Raw genomic sequence first — 21305 nt, forward strand, 5'->3', positions numbered from 1 at the left:
TTATTATTAGCATAATTCACTACCTTCATACCATTTTTAATAGCGTTGTAACATGTGGATTAATTTCCATTTTGGTGCACAATCTCCACCTACTAGGACAATATGGTGCAATGACTCAACCCTTATAGATCATTATGACAAACTAAGAATAGCAGAGAAGATGAAAAGTTGTACAAACCAGCATATTTTTCAAACAACTAATCCAAGATCAGTACCTTAACTTTTTCATGAAGATATCATATTGAGAATGTTTGAAAAATGGTGGGAAATCTTGGCAGCGACTATCTCTCTTTTGCGAGGGTGATGCGGAAAGAGTTAAGATTTCATTGTTTCGAATTTTTTTTTTGTTAAATCAGGAAAAACCAATATTAATGGAGATATTGGTATTTTTTACTAAATTTTGTGAAGTGACTAAATGTAGCTTTAACCATTCACCTTAAGATTTTTTTTACAATATAATTTCTTAAGTCTATTTAATATCTTCATTATCATAAATGCCAACCTATATCCATCTTAACTCCACATTTACCACTCTTAGAGGGACGAAATCTATTTATTCCTCCCGGAATTAAGATGGATCTAAGCTGATAGAATTTCCCCTTTAAATAGTCTATGCTCACATGAATACCATGGTATTACCATGGGTCAATACCATGGGTTATCATAAACCTGGAGCTTAGGAACTGTTATTAGTAATTTATAAAAATTAATAAAATTAATAATTTATTTTTATTTTAACCAAGTTAAAATGTTTAAGTGACATTAAATTACAAGATCCATTTTTACTCTTGATCTACCAAGCCCCGAGATGGATCAAATATTTTTTCACTCTATGTTAGTTTGTATATCATGATATTTGATCCAGAGTAAAGATGGATATATGCTAGTTTAATTCCCCCTTTAAATAGATTGCATTCCATGTGAATACCATGGGTCAATACCATGTGCCATCTTTATTTTTATTAATACTAATATTAGAGTTAATAACATTTTTTGCATGGTATTAATAATAATTTGGCCCATGGTATTTGGCCCATAGGCTTCACCTAAATATAACACATTTTTTGAGTGTTCGTAAATATAAGGTGGCTTATGGAGTAAATATAAAAATTGTTTTATTTATTTACCATACCTCTCATTTATTTATATTTTTATTAATTTACCATACCTCTTTGATAAATATGGTATTTGGCCCATAGGATTCAATTAAATAAAACCTCTTTTTTGAGCCTTCTTAATGGACTAAATATAGAAAGAGGTGTTATTTATTTACCATACCTCCACTTTATTTATACTTTTATTTATTTACAGGCTTGGGTGTTCATAAATATAAGGTGACATATAGAGTAAATATAAAAAAAAGTTTTATTTATTTACCATACCTCTCATTTATTTATATCTTTATTAATATACCATACCTCTTTTATAAATATGGTATTTGGCCCATAGGATTCACTTAAATGAAACCTCGTTTTTGAGCCTTCCTAAATAGAAAGAGGGTTATGAACTAAATATAAAAAGAGGTTTTATTTATTTACCATACCTCTAGTTTATTTGTATTTTTATTTATTTACCATACCTTTGGAGTAAGTATAAAAATAGCTTTTATTTATTTACCATACCTCCACTGTATTTATATTTTTATTTATAACTATCATAAATACATTTTATTGAAAATGAGGGTAAATGGAAGATTGTAACTCCTAATTTCAAGGGCTAAATTTACTTTTTTTACCCTCTCCATTAAAATAAGGTGGGCTAACCTCCATACCTAATTTTTTTATAAAATAAATTTGATGCGATTTGTAACAATGTACTATGATACAAAATATTCGCTCAATAAAAATATAAAACCCCTTAATTTAGCCCAAGGGTGAAAATTCACCCCTAAAATTTTCCATGTCTGTATATCTAGTTTTAATGGAAGCCATAGATTTTGCTTCACCTCAAAGGAAAAGGCTTGTATCATATGGTTATAAATACGGAAGTTGAACCCAATTCTGCCATTGAAAAATTGAAATAATTCAACAAGATGCAAGAGGATTTTGGTGTTTATTGTTGTCCATATCTCTGACATTTCATTTCCATGTGGACACATGCAACACTTCTAATGAGGTTTGGACAACCTGGAGAATTTATTTGGAAATCAGAATGGGATGCAGACTCATATTCTTGAAAATGATTTAAATTCCTTAGATCCAAACAACTTTGAGAACATTCAAGATTCTTTTACGAAATTCAAATCATTGCTTCCACAATTATAGGATTACTGGATTGATAAATCCAAATAGGAAGTTCAACTGATCCTTTCTATTTTGTGTAAATTAGGTCATGAATATCCTATTTTTGTTTCTACATTTCATGCAGTTAGACTTGCAACTGGAGATAAATGGAAAATGCCCAAACATGATGCATTTATTGAGTCTCTCATTCATGAGTAGAATAATCTCTTCGAGATGGGTTTATTAAAGTCCGCAAATGCACATGCACTTGCCATGCACAAGAAAGGAAAGTCAAACTCGAAACCAAATAAAAAATCCAAAGGCAAAGGAAAGGTAAGAGATCCAGATCCAAGAAAGGGAGGACATCTGAAACCTCCAAATGCCTCTTCCAACTCGAAGGGTAAGAAGGGAAAGAAAGGAAACTCCAAGTGTCCTTATTGTAAAAGAGGTTATCATCCTGAATCTTCTTGCATATAGAAGGCTATTAATTTGATGGTAAAGACTCTTCAACAAAATAATCTTCACCATCACATTCCATAAAGTGCCAATAAGAAGACAAAGGAAAAACCATCAGAAACAAGGGGTAATGGTCATGCTTTGATTTCCCTTCATTCTACACTGTAAGAATTGATCATCGATTCAGGAGCTTTGCATCATATGGCTTATTCAAAGGAATCCTTTTCTTCTCTACATGCACACTCGGGGCCTCCTATTTGCCTAGGGGACAATTCTAGAATTGAAGCAACTAGACAAGGAAGAGTGCAATTCCAAGATGTAGATTTGAGAATGTCTTGCATATTCCAAGGATTTTTGTGAATCTTATTTTAGTGTATCAGATGACACACATAGGCACCAAAAGGAAAGTGGAATTTACCCTGCATTCTGTGAGCATTTATGATATGCAAACCAACTTGAAGTTTGCATCTGCCAAGGTAAATGATCAATATTGTCTATATACAGTTTCTAATTTTGTTCCTCAATCTACTTCTATTTTTCTACTTAGGCATGTAAATGAAGAAAGTAGGATTTGGCACCAAAGATTTGGACACTTGAATTTCAGATATATGCAGTAACTTAGCAAGAAAGGGATGGTTAAACAGTTTCTGACCATTGAATTTTCAAATGGTGTTTGAAATGGATGTGCTCTTGGAAAGCATCTAGAAGACAAGTTCGAGAAGGGGCATGCATGGAGAGCATCTTCACGTTTAAAGCTTGTACACAGTGACCTCATGGGTATAGTTCCAATACCTTCAATGATCAAAGCAAGATATGTGTTTTCATTTATATATGATTACACGAGATTCACTTGAGATTATTTCCTGAAACTCATGTTTGAAGTTTTTCAGTATCTAAATATCTTCGAAGCACATGCTGAAAATCAATCTGGAAAGTGCATCAAGATCCTCTGCATAGATAATGGGAAGGAATATGTCAAGAAAGATATCCAAAGTCTTTTTAATGAAGAAGGAATATAATTGTAGCATACAGTTCCTTACACTCCACACCAATATGGGGTGGTCGAGAGGAATAATAGATCTTTGAAAGAGATGGTCAGTTTCATGTTGAATGCAAGATCTCTTCCATCAAAATTGTGGGCTGAGGCTATCAATTGTGCCTCATACATTTACAATAGATATCCTCATAAATATATTACTAGAAAAAGACATTTTGAGGCTTCAAATGGCATGCAACCTGAAGTCAGTCATTTCTGCATTTTCAGATCTAGAGCATGGGTCCACATTCCTACAGAGAAGAGAAAGGCTTTGGAGCCTCAAAGTAAGGCATGCATGTTTGTTGGATATTTTGATGAATTCAAAAGGTACATATTTATTGATATCAACACTGAATAGCTCTTTATTGAAGTGAGTGTAAATTTTGAAGAAGATGCTTTTCATGCACCACCAGTTGAACTTGTTACATAGTTGCCCTCACTAGTAATTGATGAGTATGCATATGATAATTTAGATCAAAATTATGATCTAGATGAGTCTTTTCCTATGACACATGTTGGAACAGTAGTTGTTGAACATCAAAATAATATTTCCTCATACAATTTAAAAGATTCTCGACTAGCTTCAGCACAAAATGGCATAACATGAGTGATCTCTTAGATTATCCTGCCACAATACCTCAGTTTGTGGAAGATCCACAAGCACCCTTAGCTATGGAACCATGCATGCCCATGCATTCTTATATGATGCATGCATTTGATCCACAAACTTATGAGAAGAATCTTGGCATCCTGAATGGGATGCAACTATTGACGATAAATACAATTCTCTCATTGAGAACTAGAGTTGGGACCTGATTTCACTACCTTCTAATCGTAAACTTGTGAGTTGCAAGTGGGTTTACTGAAACAAGAAAGTATAAGATGGCCATGTTCGTCGATATAAGGAACTATTGGTGGCAAAAGGTTTTCAACAGTTACATGGTGTTGACTATGATGAGAATTTTTCTCCAGTGGTAAAAATGGATTCCGTTCGAATAGCTCTTTCCATTGTAGTAGCAAGAGGGTGGAAGGTGCATCATATGGATGTGAAGAATGCCTTTCTTCATGGTAATATCAAGGAGGAAATATACATGTAGCACTGACAAGGATATGTGCAAAATTCATTTTTGGTATGCAAGCTAAAGAATTCTCTCTATGGCCTCAAGCAGGCACCTAGAGTGTGGGATGCAAAGATGGATTCATATTTGCTATCTCAAAAATTCGTATGCTGCAAATATGATTCCAATGTTTTTTTTTGAAGGAAATTGACTCCTTTTTGACCATAGTACTCTACATAGATGATCTTTTGATAACAGGTATTTTAGCTTCTACCATTGCTAAGATTAAAATTGCACTGCATAAGTGATTTTCTATGACAAATATGGGCTTGCTAAATTTCTTCCTTGGACTAGATATTAATCAGAATGGTTCCGGGATTACCATTTCTCAACCAAAGTATGCTAGAAGTCTTTTGGCATGATTTCACATGAGTGACTACAAGCTAGCAGCCACACCATTCTTGTGAGGGATAAGGCTTAAGAATGGAAAAGACACCCCATTGGTTGATTGCATGTTGTATCATCAACTTGTGGGGATTATTATTTATCTCACTCACTCTTGTCTTGGTCTCTCATATGTTGTAGGAATAGTTTCCAGATACATGAAAAATCCATATGAGCTACACTCAAAATATGCAAACCATATCCTTCGATATGTCCAGGGGACAAACATCTATTGGCTTAATTATGTAGAAAATTATTCTTTGGATCTCATTGGGTTCACAGATTTAGATTGGGTTGACAACACCCTTGATTGCAAGTCCACCTCTGGTTATCTACTTAGTTTGGGATCTAGCCCAATTTGTTGGTCAAGAAAGAAGCAAGCTACCATTGCTTTATCATCAGCAGAGGCTAAGTACAGAGGAGTAGTCAATGCAATTATTTGGGCCATTTTCTCACAACATTTCCTTTCTGAGCTCAGTATCAGTTTCCATCATCCAACTGTCATATGGTGTGATAATCAAAGTACACTAAAGTTTTACAAAGATCCAGTGCGACAGAAAACCAAAAATATCAAGTACACATGTATTTAATTAGAGAACTAATTCATGATGGGATCATCGATCTGCAGTACTGTCTCAGTTCTAAGAAGACTACTGACATCTTCACTAAGAAATTCACTAAGCATAAGTTTCATTTTTTGCGAGATCATCTCAGGGTGAAGGACATGATTTCCTAACAATTGTCTTTTCTCTATTTTTTGAATTATGTTTTAAAGGGGGTTTCTCTTCCCACTAGGTTTTCCCTCTTTCCTCTTTTCACGCATTGTACATGGGAACCTAAAATGTCCTTTTTGTTAGGACTCATTCATTTTTCATCACACTCAACTAAGTTATAATTAAGGGGGATTGTTGGTGTACATGCACCTAGTTAGCCTTAATTAGCTCCGGTTAAACTCTAGTGTTTTCATGTGATGTGCACTTGGCTTTAGTTAGTTAAATTGAATGCTTACATGTGGTGTGCACTTGGCTTTAGTTAGTTAACTCCATTGCTTACATGTGGTGTGCACTTGGATTTAGTTAGTTAACTCTAGTGCTTGCATGTGGTGCATATGCACATCATTAGTTAGCTTTAATTAGCCTTAGTTATTGCATGTACAACTAAGCTTAACTTGGTTACTTTATGTATTGGTTCTCAAATCAATATTTAGTAATCAAATTCATTCTCAATTCCAATTTTTTTTTTCAATTCTTGCGAGTTTGTACAATTATTCTTCAGCTAGATCTGTATATGTGTTGTAATAATTTTACAGAGAGAGACATGAATTGTTTAGAATTGTCTTGGTTTGGTGGCTATTGTTGCAAATCCGGGTTCAAGAATATTTTCGACTACAACTCAATCAACCACAGACATTGCAATTAAGAAAACAATTAGTTTAGACAAACTTTGTGTCCCTAGATTGAGCATCACTAAGTTTTAGAGACGATGCTAGGGGAAAATAAATTGTACCTCCCAGGACTCATGGACAATTCCCTCTAAAGAAGTATTCACCAGCTGGAAAAAAGGACTTGAGAGGTGGGAAAATTTGTAGGAAGCAATGAAGCAATAGGAAACCACTATATGGTGAGGTCAAGCAAGAGAAACAATGATAGGTAGTTGTGTCTCGCATACAAATTGTGGCTGCAATAAGAGTTAATCAGTTGATGAAGAAATTAGATGTCCCTCAGTTAGACCTGATAATGATGAACTTGAAACTTAAAGTATCAACCTAAAGCTTAAGGAGAAAATGGTGACTAGTATGCAAGCGTTGGAGGTGGTTCAATCCTTGAAAAAAAAGGTTAGCCAAGCTAGTGGATAAAACAAAGACTCCTTGTAGCGAGATAGTGGATCTGTAAGAGAAAGTTTAACTATTAAATATCAGAATCAACAAATACAGTGACAAAAAATAGTGACAAGGTGGATAATGTCAAGATATCAATCGACCACCAAGCAACTGGTTTGATAAATGTAATTGAAGTATGTAGTATTGAAAATTTTTCTTTTTTCTCTACAGTTTTTGTAGAATGTATACCTATAGTAATGTACTAAGTTTTTTCTTCATATGTATTCCTTTAAGAGTGTCAAGAAATAACATCATCCATAGGGGTTCAAAAGAAGGAGATCAAAATGAAAAACTTCTTGTGTACTTATTGTGACTGTAACAACCCTGGTTAAAAATTCATATATATATATATATATATATATATACCATGGTCATGGGACACATATTCCAAACTAAATGGAGATAAAAACATCCTAGTCAGCATCACTTCGGTTTATTATGGATAAGGAAATTGGAAAAGGAAATGGAAAAGGCATTGTAAAGGAAAAACGACATTTTTGGCACATTAATTTATGAAAATAATTGAAATTAGGAGAAAAGGAAGGTGAAAGGTCACAGGTTTCACGTGAGGAGGAAAATGAAGGAAAATAATGGAAATTGAAGAAAATAGGGGCCTCATTAATAAAAAGGATTCTGAGGATCAGTGGGAAGGTTTGGTCAGTGTAAGATTTTGTCAATTCTATGGTGGAGATCTCTTCTATTCTCTCTCTCATAGTCTTGGAAACTTAGATTTTCTTGGAGCACTCTTAGAGGAGTGTGAGATACTTGGAGCTTAGAGTAAGAATACAAAGGAAGATAAGGAAAGAAAAAGAGGACATCGAGATCAACAACTACAACGGGTTTTGGTTATAGGTGTTGAATTGCATGTATGTTTTCCTCACTAGTTTTGGCATGCATGGAATATGCATGTGGTTTATTGGTCATGATCTATCATTGTCATGGAGGATATCCTAGATTGACAAGGGATTTTCCTATCCTTTCCATTTCCTAAATAGCCATGGTGTTGTGGGTTTTTCCCTTTTTTTTTTTTTTTCTTTTTTTTTTTCTGGTTGGTGCTCATACTCCTTATGGCTATTGGTTGAGTTATTATTTCCTGGAGCCTTGGTTGGAAAAATGCTCTGGAAGCCCTATAATGGCTTGGGTTTAATTACGAGTCTGGGAGCCTTTGTTGGAAAAATTCTCTCAAAGCCCTAAAACATCTTGGGTTGAGTTATTAATCCTAGAGCCGTGGTTAGGAAAGTTCTCTTGAGCTCTTGGTGGGTTGAGTTACTAGTCACTGAGCCTTTATTGGAAAAATGCGTTGGAGCTTAGCAGTAGTTGTGGGTTGAGTTACTAGTCCCGAAGCCTTGTTGGACAAACTCTCTGGAGCCCAAAAGCAGTCATGGGTTGAGTTACTAGTCCTGGAAGCCGACTTGGAAAAAATACTCTAGAGCCCTGAACATCTTTGGTAGAGACTGATTTTGTGATGGTTAGTGATGTCTGAGTGTGAGGTGGAATACTGGTTGAGGGTTGAGGTGGTTTGGCCTCTGGAAGCCCTAGATTGTTTTGATTGATGTGTTTCATCAGGTCCCACATTCATGCTTGGCATATGGCACAAGGGTGATTGACTCAAAGAAAGATTTGGTTCAACCTAGTTTATGGTTGGGTGGTTGGTGGAATTCCCATATTTGGTTGACCTTAGCAATCATTAATGAGATCTCTCCTTCTCCTTGGTATGTTATGAGTATTATACTGGTTTGTATGTGGATTATATGTTTGTTGTTTCCTTGGTATTTCTATTGTTATTATGCTCGTTATGAACATGCATTATGACAGTGCCCATGTATGGCTCTCATCATGTTTTTACTTGTAAATGAATGAACAATGTATCTATGGCCTAATAGATGAAATTGTAGCTAATGTGTTGAGGCATCAATATTTCTTAACGATTCTTAGATAAGTATGAGACCCCTATGCTTAGTTCTGTTGTTAAGACCTGTACCTTTCATGTTTGTGACATGCTTGATGAAATGAATATCATGGCTAGTAGGGGTCCAGTCTAGCACTTGTTGATGTTTTTCAAATGTATCTTTTTTTTGCTGTGAAATTTCGTTTATGAAGGTGTCATTCAGTTTTGGGTAGTGACCTGGGCTTTGAGCTAGAAAAATTGGTTCAAATCCCAGGAGTCACAAGCATAGCACTAGGGAAAAAGGTCCCCAAAATCTCCCTTTCCGTTGCTATGGGAGCTTCTATAGCTTCCTAGACACACCCTTTTCCATATCAAGGGTGCGTCCATGGGTTTGATGCACTAAAAATTCACTTCGTCTTAGGGGCTAGTTACCTGAGCTGTTGGGATGGCTCTTGGGAGTTATGTTACTAATGTGGAAGGTCTGTGTGGTGTGTTTCCATCGATTCCACTTCCTTAAGGTGACTTAGGTGGTTGAACCCATTATAGTGGCCTCTCGTCACATATTTACCTCGGTTGGCCAATTACTTGGGTATATATGGGAGGAGGGTGTTATAGAGTGGTATCAAAGCATGGTTCACACCTCGAACTAGATGGGCTAAGTGTTGGTCATGCATGCATGTGAGTTGGATGTGTTATTTATGTTTGTGGACTATGTGCTTATTGTGTATGCATGGTGATGGTCATTATTGTAGTTGTGTTTCCATGTAGGAGTTTATGATGTTGTTGTTGGGATGCATTTTTCATGAATGCATGTCAGTGTCTATATGTTGTTATTCATGCATTCTCATGGTTATGGTTATGCATGTATGGTAGGTCACACATTCATTGTGAGGTCATTTTATGCAATTAGGTCATCATGATGTTATTGGTACGTTATGGTGCTAATGAGTTGGTTGAGATAAAGCAGGATATGTCAATCATTAAAGTGAAGTTGCAGCACTAGACTTCAAGGTAAGAGTAGATTGTCATATAGGTTTGTATCGTAGGTATGTAGATATGTTGGTTAATGGATGTTCTAAGCATTAGGGTTATGTAAATGCTTGTCATTTTATTGTTTTTATGGTCACATGCATGATAAATGCTAGTTTATTAGTGTAGTCATATACACATCTGTCAGATAGTCATGAATGATAATAACATGTGGTTCTCTGCATTGTTGTGGTTGTTTTATGTTAGTTAATTTGATGATTATGTTATATGTCATTGATGAATATGTTATATGTTAAATTGTAGTTAGCTTGATGATTATGTTATATGTTGTTGATGAGCATGTTATATGCTAACTTATTGTTTTTATATGCTAGTAACTTGGTGACTAGGGTTATTACATTAAGATATTGATGTTATATGTATCATACTAGTTTGGTTTCGTCTCTGCAAATGGTTAGTGTTATGACATTCATGTATGCATTAATATGTTGTGACATTGTTTCATACTAATCTAGACTGACTGTGCAGATCCAATTGTTATGTATGAATGATAATTGTTTATGAGTTTATGATGTGAACATGTTAGCTAGTGACTACTATGGATATCATGACCTTATTATGTTTGATTTGATATGTTGTGAAGTTATAACATGAAAATATGGATTGATTGTGCAGACAAGACTTCCTCCCTTGAGATACTTTAAGCTATGAGTTTTCTTATGTCATATATTTGGTGCTTTATTTTTTTATTATGTCATTTATTTGGTGTTTGAGTGTTTGGGGTGTATTATGTCGTCTAGCTGATTTATATAACATGGTACCTTTATAGTTTTTTTGAATGTTTGATTAATTGCATGATATGATTATGTGTCTATAAGATTGCATGAAGTAATGATATTTTTTTAAGATGGTTGTACTAATATATATGTGTTGAGATAACTGACATGTATTTGAGTGTAAGTAGGTGATAGTTGTAGCATTATGTCTTATGACTATTTGTTTATTATGACCTCGTTGTTAGACCTAGTAAAGTTTGATTTGAAATTAATATACATGATGTCTTGATCTTTGGAATGTGAGATTGACATGTGTGAGAAGTTACAAGGAAAGATTATTGTTATTAGCTTGATAAGGTAATAATTGGTGTTTATATAACTAACAGTTAGGTGATGTGTAAGTACATAGTGAGACTTAGTTGCATCAAGTTAAAGGTAAAATAAAGGATTTGGGCGAGAATTCCTTTTGTTGTGTTTGGAAACCAAAATTCGAAATGAATGAGTGCTTTTCATACAAGAAGTCTTCTTAACCCTAATTTGTTTGAAATTATGTGGATATGTGTTATATTCATGGACATGTTTTGACAGGTATAATAGTTGGTGTCTAGTTATAGTTATATTTGTCAAGGGAATTTGAGTCCCTTGATACATGGCACAAATGTGTTCAACTACAACACAATGTGCTTGACATAACACGATAAGCTAACTGGTATATTGTTATATTTATTTATACACTAACAATTATGTGTTTATGGTAGTATGATGTAGGGGACTACATGGCAAAGGAGGTTTCCATGAAACCTTAAAGAAGGCTCGAGTTGAGCTTTCACTTGGAAGCATTAGAAACCCATGGGGATGGAGTCATGGTGTTTGCTTCCAGTCTTGTGCTTTTGGTATTTTGTGATTTGTTGAGCTTGATTTGCGCTTTTGTTATGTCTGGTGCAAGGCCTTACCACTTTGTTTGCAGTGTCATATTGTTATTGATTTTCATGGTTTTCTTCTTCTTTGTCTCTTGTCTTTCCTTTTATGTTTTGAGTCTTGGGAATTGGTTTGGGAAAGAGGAAAGTTAGTGGAGCTCAAGGTGAATGAAATCCAATAGGAAATGTAAGACTTAGATGATTCTTAGTGCATGTATAAGGGAAGTTGAAGGAAAGAATATGACAACCAGTTGGATTGGTTGGGTCCATTGGTGTAAATGGATGATGATAGGACAATCATGAGAAAAGTAATTAGGAAAGGTAAAGTAAACGGATCTGAGGCTATGTTGGGAATCGTTGTTCTCAATGTTGTGCATGTTGTGAATAGATAAAGGGATTCCTCTTAACCATGACCTTTAGATATAGTAGTTATCTTGTGATCATGGTTTTTTAATGTTAATATTTATATGTATATATGTATGTATGTGTGTCATTGTCTAACGGGATCATGATTATTTTATGTTAATGTTTATATATATGTATATATGTATGTATCTATGTCACCATCTAAAAGGGTTCTCAGGGCTCATTCTTATGGAGGAATGATTGATTATATAGGTGAATGACATGAAGATGTTCCTGGTTTATGAGGAATCTAGTGGGAAGAGTAGTCTTGACAAATATACGAGGTTAGTATCATGTGGTTATGAGTTGATATTATGTTTAATTTATGGACAGGCTATACTGAGGGATACATCAACAGAATGAAAGCAGTATGATTTCTGACATGCTAGGATAAGCATGGATGATGGAGAGGCACTGGAAGCAAGGTTCCTTGGTAGAGACAATGTGGTTTTGAATGTGCAGTGCTACTCTTGTGTATATGTTGTACATATTGTATATTCAGTGATTATGTATGTATCATGTTGTATTCCTATTGTATATATTGTGTTGTGTGTATATTACATATGTAGGGTTGGGTATAGATGGTGCTATGTACATGTTGGATATGCAGTGTTGGATACATATCATACTGTGCAGAGGTTGGATATGCGGTGTTGTGGACATATTGGATATGTAGTGTTCAATGTTGTGTACATATGATGTTATGTACATGTTCTATATGCAGTGCTATGTACATATGGTGTTGTGTGCATGGTTATACATATGGTGTTGTGTGCACGTGGTGTTGTGTACATGTTGTACATGTGGTGTTGTTTGCAGGTGGTGTTGTGTATATGTTGTACATGTGTTGTTGTGTTCATGTCGTCCATGTGGTGTCGTCTACATGTCGTGCACGTGGTGTTGTGTATATGTGGTATTGTGTACACATTGTATAGGTGGCACAGTGTATATATGGCGCTGTGTACACATTGTGCAGGTGGTGTCGTATACATGTGATGTTGTGCACACGTTGTGCAGGTGGTGTTGTGTATAGGTGGTACTGTGTACATGTTGTACTTATGGTAGTGGTGTACATGTGGTATTATGTGCATGCCATACATGTTGTGTTGCGGGCATAAGGTAATTTGTATTTGCATTGTATAGTCATGGTATCATGACATGTGTATTTGTTGTGTTGTACACTGTGCATGCATATGTATTATGTTGTACATCATGTGTAGGTGTATGTATTGTGTGGTGGTGTACATTGGATTTAGGTGTATGTATTGTGCTGTGTTATACACTAGGTGTAGGTGTATATATTGTATGTCAGGTGTAGGTGCATGTATTGCATGGTGTTGTATGTTATGTGTGGTTGTATGTGTGTGATGCACACTATGTGTATGTGTACATGGTTGAGGAGAAGGAACCAGGTATTTTTCAGCTGGTGCAACTGATCGAGAGTGCGTATGAAATAAGGAAAAAGGTAGAAGTTGAGAATTGATTAAAGGATAAGTATCAGTATTTTCTTTCAGTTCTATTATGCATGTGATTTATGATTCTCGTCTGTGATGATTATATGTGATATATGATTCTAGTTTATGATGGTTACATGTGGTTTATGATTTTGATCTATGATGGTTTCTTTTTGAGCTAACTTGATGTGATATGTTTATACATGATGATTTGGTCAAAGATGCTAGTTTGAATTGTTGTGACATGAAGCGAAGGTAATTTTGAGTGTACCTTCTTGATGGGCCACCAATGAGGTAAGATTTGAAGTTATTTCAATTTATTTTGAATCTAATGGAAATTATGTGCTTGGTAGAAGAAAGAATGAAATGTCGAGTTGGGTGGTCGAAACTGATGACACACATTAGCAACAACAACAAAAGGAACTGGAACAAGAACCAATATGTTGGTAAAGCATTTAGGAGTAGGGCCATTATGGGACACTAGTAGCCAATAGTGTCTATTAATTTACATGAGCATGTTATTACCGGTATGATGGTTTTAAGGCAGGGATATGCCTTGGTTTTTAGACCTTTCAATGTGAGGAAACTTTGTAGAAGGATGGATTTCTTGGGATGTGGGTGCCAACAAAACTTGGAAGGTGTGTGACTACATGAAAGGGGGTGACCGATTTCCTGAGGGACTATGTAACAGAGAAGGGAAGATCGGGAATGGATTTGTTTTGGTCATTAGAATTTCCATATGAAATCAAATGACATTGGGAGTGTTCCCTAGAAAAATGATTTGGTAACTTTTCACTAAGAGGAGAAGTGGTGCAAGATTATAGTGCTAGAAATTGAATGTAGATTTGACCTCCCAGTGGATTCTGGACTTCCTAGGAAGGATGTGAATCCTGGTATTAATTTGAGGGTGAAGGTGTGAGCCTCTAGATTCCTTTGTTGATTGATATGGGCATCGTATCCTTTATTTATTGCTTGAGAAAATGTGCATATTTCTATATTATTGTAAATATTGTATCGAGTTGGATTTATAAAGCTCCATAGATAATATGATTATTTTCTGGGTGAAGAAAATGTGCATGTGTATATGTGGTTATTATTGTAAATATCATAATGAGTTGTGTTATAAAGCTCAAGTAAATGGTATGTTTATCATGTTTTAGCAGACGGTCAATGTAAATACTACAATGAGATGTGTTACAAAGCTCCATGGGAAGTATCTTTTGTTTTCAGTGGTATTGTTTGTTATAGGTGTCATTGAACATCGAGGATGGTGTTCCCCCAAAGGGGAGGGTTCTATAACAACCTTGGTTAAAAATTCATGTAAACATATGTATAAGACCATGGTCATGGAACACATATTCCAAGCTGAATCATGGGAAAAACATCCTAGTGGGTGTCACTTCGGTTTATTATGGCTAAGGAAATTGGTAAAGGCAGTGGCAAAGGCTTTGGAAAGGAAAAATGACATTTTTGACACATTTATTTATGAAAATAATGGAAATTAAGAGAAAATGAAGTTGAAAGGTCATAGGTTGCATGTGAGGAGGAAAATGAAGGAAAATAATGGAAATTGAAGAAAATAGAGGCCTCATTGATAAAAAGGCTTCTGAGGATCAGTGGGCAGGCTTCGTCAGTGCAAGAATTTGTTAGTTCTATGGTGGAGCTCCCTTCTATTCTCTCTATCATACTCTTGGACACTTAGAGCTTCTTGGAGAACTCTTGGAGGAGTGTGGCGTACTTGGGGCTTGGAGAAAGAAGGAAAAAGAAAAGCAAGAAAGTGTAGGAGGATATCTCGATCACCACGTATATTTTGTTTTACTTGTAGGTGTCGAGTTATATGTATGTTTTCCTCACTAGTTTTGCATGCATGGCATATGCATGTCGTTCATTGGTCATGATCTGTCATTGGTATGGAGGATTTCCTCGATTGATAGTGGATTTGCCTAGCCTTTCCATTTCTTGGATGGCCATGGTGTTTTGAGTTTTACCTTTTGTTTTCTGGTTGGTGCTCATATTCCTTATGGATCTGGGTTGAGTTATTAGTTTCTAGAGCCTTGGTTGGACAAACTCTCTGGAAGCCTTGTAATGGCTTAGGTTGAGTTACTAGTCCTGGAGCCTTGGTTGGACAAAAGCTCTTGAGCCCTTTAATAACTTCAGTTGAGTTATTAGTCTTGGAGCCTTGGTTAGACAAATTATCGAGAGCCCTTGGCGGGTTGAGTTACTAGTCCTGGAGCCTTGGTTGGACAACTACTTTGGAGACTAGAAACAACTATGGGTTGAGTTACTAGTCCTAGAGCCTTGGTTGGACAAACGCTCTGGAGCCTAGCAACATCTGTGGGTTGAGTTACTAGTCCTAGAATCTGGTTTGGAACAAGCACTCTGGAGCCCTAGACAACCTGGGTAGAAATCAATTTTTTGATGGTTAGAGATGTCCAACCGTGAGGTGGAATCATTGGTTGAGGGATGAGGTTGTTTGGTCTCTGGAAACCCCAGATGGTTTTGATTGATGTGTTTCATGAGATCACATATTCATGCTTGGAATATGGCATGGGGGTGACTGGGTGAAAGAAATATTTGGTTCATCCTAGTTTATGGTCATGTGGTTTGTCGAAGTCCCATGCTTGGTTAGCCTATACAATCATCAATGAGAGATCTCTTTCTACTGGATATGTTATGAGTATTATATTGGTTTATATATGGATTATATGGCTATCATTTCTTTGGTATTTTTGTTTTTATTATGTTGGTTATGAACATGTATTATGATAGTGGCTATGGATGGCTCTCATCATGTTTTTAATTCTAAATGAATGAAGAAAGTATCTATGGCCTAATAGATGAAATTGTAGTTAATGTGTTGAGGCATTAATGATTCTTAGCGATTCTTAGATAAGTATGAGACCCCTATGCTGAGTTATGTTGTTAAGACCTATAGCTTTCTTGTTTGTGACATGTTTGACTAAATTCCTGTCATGGCTAGTAGTGGTTTAGTATACTCCTTGATGTTTTGCAAATGTATCTTTGTTCCACTATGAAATTTCATTTTTGAAAGTGTCATTGACTTTTGGGTAGTGTCCTGGGCCCTGGGCCTGAAAAAGTGGCACAAATCCAGGAGACACAGGCACAACACTGGGGAAAAACTCCCTGAAAGCTCCCATTCCCTTGCTATGGTGGCTTCTGGAGCCTCCTCGACACAATCTTTTCCATGTCATGGGAGTGTACAGGGGTTTGATGCACTAAAAACTCAGTTGGTATTAGGGGCTAGTTACCTGAGTCGTTGGGATCTTTGCTGGGATTTTTGGTGTTGTTGTGGAAGGTCTATGTGGTGTGTTTCCATGAATTCCACTGCCTTAAGGTGACTTGGATGGTTGAATCCCATTATAGTGGTATCCCATCCCATATTTACCCTAGTTGGCTAGTTACTTGTGTAGATATGGGAGGAATATGTTACGGTGACAATGCACAAACTTAATACAATTAGGCTAATAGTCACTTTTAATAGGGATGATGTGTAATTATTATTTTTTTCTCAACGTGTAATTCACACATGGTATTAAAAAAATATTTATAACAAAAAAACAAATTCAATGTTGGTTATAAATAAAATACTTCAATTTAAACCTTAATTAGAATAATTTTATATTAGCTTTACATGGAGAAATAACTAATTGAAAATGAAATCCTCAAGGGTTAGCTCAATTGGTCTAGTTTTCGTTGTTAAAAAGAACCTTACTAATGGGAGGTCATGGGGTGAATTCTCTTCAACCAACTTAGGGTTAGGCTCTACTAATGAGTTCACATGAAGTGATCCCTTTGGTAATTGAAAGTAAAAAAGAAACTCATGCTCTATGTGTAAGTACCTTATACTTCAAAGAACAATGCATACTTAATATTTCCACACTTAATATAGAGTTGACTTAGGCATTAAAAATATCTCAATAATTTTTTTTTTTCAATATCAATCATCACTAAAATATTTCAATATTCCCTTGAAATAAAATAATTTTATATCAATATTTTATAAAAAGGATAAAATAATAGAAAGTAAAAAATTATTTTTTCATTCTTATGGGAAATTTTTAATTTGTTCAATACCTAATATAGTATTGACATCTCACATTTAATAAAACAATAAATAACAAAAATGTTTAATTCCTTCCATCTTTAATATTTACATCTCACATTTTAAAATAATTTTATAGTGACATTATACATATAGATAAAGTAATTCAAAGTAAAAAAAATCTTACTATGTCGATACTTGCTTTGTAATTTCCAATATCAAGAAGATGTGTAATTGTTTCATTGCTCAGTATAATATAGAGTTGACAAATGCCATTTAAAAAAATATCAATAACAAAAAAAGTATTCCAATGAGGATCATAAATAAATAAAAATTAATATCCATTTAGCTAAAATATTCAATGCTAACAATACAACATTGAACTCTTTCATTAGAAAAAAGAGTTTGTTTTCAACTGATATAGAGGGAGAAAGTATAAAGTTTCTTATGCTTAAAACATCTCATTATCATATTGCTATGTATGAGGGAGATGTGTAATTTCATTCATGCTCAACATGAGATTCAAACACACACACACACACACATAAAGAATCGATGAAAATCAATGTTAACTCTGGATACGTCATTTTTATGCCATATACTTGGGCATGCCTTGAACCGAGGTCTGCACCATGGGCATCATATCCATTGCATGGTTTACGACGAATATATCACAAGAAATGTGATTAAAGAATATGTTGGGTGAGATAACACCAACGCAAGTTGTGAAAAATGAACACTTGGGGTTTCTATTAGGTGCATGGGGGAACAAGGTGGCATGATGGATGTGGGTGACTGAGAACCTAACTTGGCCTAATGATGGGTGAGGGGGGCTAGGTCGACACCATAAGGAGAAACATGGATTCCCTAGGACATGGAGCGAAATTCCCCTTGATGGGAAACCAAGAAGTGCATGAGGTTAGATTCATATGAGTTTGACCAAAGTGGGGTTTCCTTAGTAGAATGATCATGGGCCAAGAATTTAAGATGAGTGAGCCAATATTTTGCATCACCAAGATGGTTGAGTGAAATTTTGATTTCACCCAAATGGGTGAGTCAAAATTTGAAGTGACTTGAATGGGTGAGACAAAATTTGGCATCAAATGAGACGAGGCAGGTGAGTAGAGGGGGAAGAATGAAATTTGACACCCATTGGAATAAAATTTGGTTCTAAAAAAAATGAAATTTTGTGCCTGGTGAAACAAAATTTGGCTACCTGTTGAACAAAATGAATGTTGGATCAATTGAGTTGATGAACCAAATGCTGAAGTATCATGCAATATATATATATATATATATATATATATATATATATATATATATATATATATATATACATATAGATATATATAGATATGAATGATGGAACAAAAGGAGGGAAGATAAAATGGAAAAGAAATGAAGCCAACCAAGAGTAGAACCAAATAGAGGTAGAATTAGAAAAGATGAGGGCACCCCATGTCGAGAGAAATGAGGTGCAAATGGAATTAGGATCCAAGAGGAGGGGCTCAGACTTATGGTAGGTTAGGGCATTAGGATGAGGATAAGCCAATGAAGTTGGCCTAATTGAAAGGGAATACAACCCATCGTAGGGTTGTAGGGTAGCTCGATTGGGTTGGTAGCTTTTGTGGTTTCTTTCCATTTTATATTCTTGGTTTTTGGCTTCAAGTGTTGGTTGAACCAATCCATTGTCTCGGGGAAATATTGTGTCTACATAACTTAACAAAAGAGGAAGGCTAGAGGGTTGTTTGCATTGAAATTGCACATGTTTATGCTTATGATGATGCCTTACATGATTTTTTTAATGGAAGATTTTGTGATAATGTAATTACTACTCTATGTTTGATTAATTCTGCAAATTAATATAAACATAGAGAACAACATAGGTAATTACATTGTGAAGCATACTCTAGGTGAAGTAACATTGTGTTACACTAGATAGTTGTGGAAAAATGTCATTGCTACACACCCAAGTTATCGTGGTGCTCTCAAAAAGGTTCCTTGCGATCATAGGAGGCCCTCAAATCATGAAATTTGTTTTCAAAAAAGGAAACCACCAAGAAATAATAAAAAATATCTTCAATAGTAAGGTAGGTGTTGGAATCAAAATCCATAGTTTCTCTCAAAGAAACTAGTATTGCAAGAAGCAAGATCCGAAGAATGATTATCAAGGTAAATATATATATATATATATATATATATATATATATTTTTTTTTTTTTTTTTTTTTTTTTTTTATTTTTTTAATTTTTTTTTTTTTTTATATATAGGAGGAAGGGGCTTTCGTAATCGATTTCTAGGTGGGAAAGGAGGTTTATAGCTATTGGTTCTTAGTACTTATATAATTTTAGAGGCTTGAATTGATCCTAATAGGATCAAATCCGAAAGGAAGCAATTTGCGATTGTGAACACTATGTCTAACCCATGGACCAAGATCATGTGGCACTGTCTGGGAAGGTCAATAATATTGAATGAATTTGGCACATATGGTTGAAGGAATGGAAGGAAATGGGAAGGATTTTGAGGAACTTTGAGCAACATTCAGGCATGGGGGCTTCACTTAATCAACCTCTAGCATATCACAAGCATTCATGACATATTAAAAAATACCCTTAATTTGACTAAATATTGGAAAATACCTTTAAAAAACAAATTATTTAATCTCTTACCAATATGAACCCAATACAAATTCCCAATTTAAAAAACCCCTACTTTCACTAGATATTGTAGCTATCAAGTTTTTCATCAACATTTTTTATACCCCTTTATATATTTTCATTAACTTTCAGCTCGATTTTTTATACCTACCAATATAAAAACCATTTATCCCCTATATATCCCCCAATATATTATGTAATTTTTTCCTCAATATATATCCCCCAATATGACCCCATTTGGTATGGTATTTCTCCCCAAATGAAGCCCCCATGCATCCAGGAGATTAAGGAGACCATTAAGTTAGGGTCTTAGTCCATTAAATTTGCAATAAAAGAAGCTCAAGAACAAGAGAGTTGGATGAACGACTTGGAGGATCAGGTGAAGTCACTTGTGGCACTCACAAGAGACCACCATAATCCCATTGCTATATTGAAGAAATTTTTAGTAAAGAGTTTAGCCAATTCATCCATGAAGGTAAATCTTAAATAACCAAAGACTTATGATGGGAAAAGTGGTGTGAAGGTTTTAGGAAACTTTTGTTGGGACATGGAATGGATGCTAGAATAATTGAGATTTTATTCTAAGGAGAAGGAAGACAATGAAACAACCACATACCTCATAGAAACAATGAAAATTTGGTGGGCGACAAGGGTTGAAGCCTTACCAACAAGTCATATCACATACATAATTGAGACATGGACAAAGTAGAAAGAAGCTTTCTATGCAAATTTTTGATCGACGATTCAAGAATGGGTGTAAATGGATCACTTAAGGAATCTAAAAATATTGATAAGATCCAAATTTATGTTAAGGAATTCTTGGGTCTTATGTTGGAGCTTAGATATATGCATGAGAAGGAAAGGTTGTTTTCTTCCATTAGCAATCTCCATCGATGGGAAGAAATGAAATAGGGAGTCTAGTCTCCTACAATAACCATCACCGTGACATATAATATTTTTTATTACCAAATAGATGGTAAGGATAAGGATGAGATACACATTGTTAAGGGAAAAAATAAGAAGAAGGACCAAGAAGAGGGGAAGACTTCAAAAGATGGAT

This window comes from Pinus tabuliformis, chromosome 2_1 (assembly GCF_031772625.1).
Source record: "Pinus tabuliformis cultivar Carrire ecotype Pingquan chromosome 2_1, CPIR1, whole genome shotgun sequence".
NCBI classification, from domain to species: Eukaryota; Viridiplantae; Streptophyta; class Pinopsida; order Pinales; family Pinaceae; genus Pinus; species Pinus tabuliformis.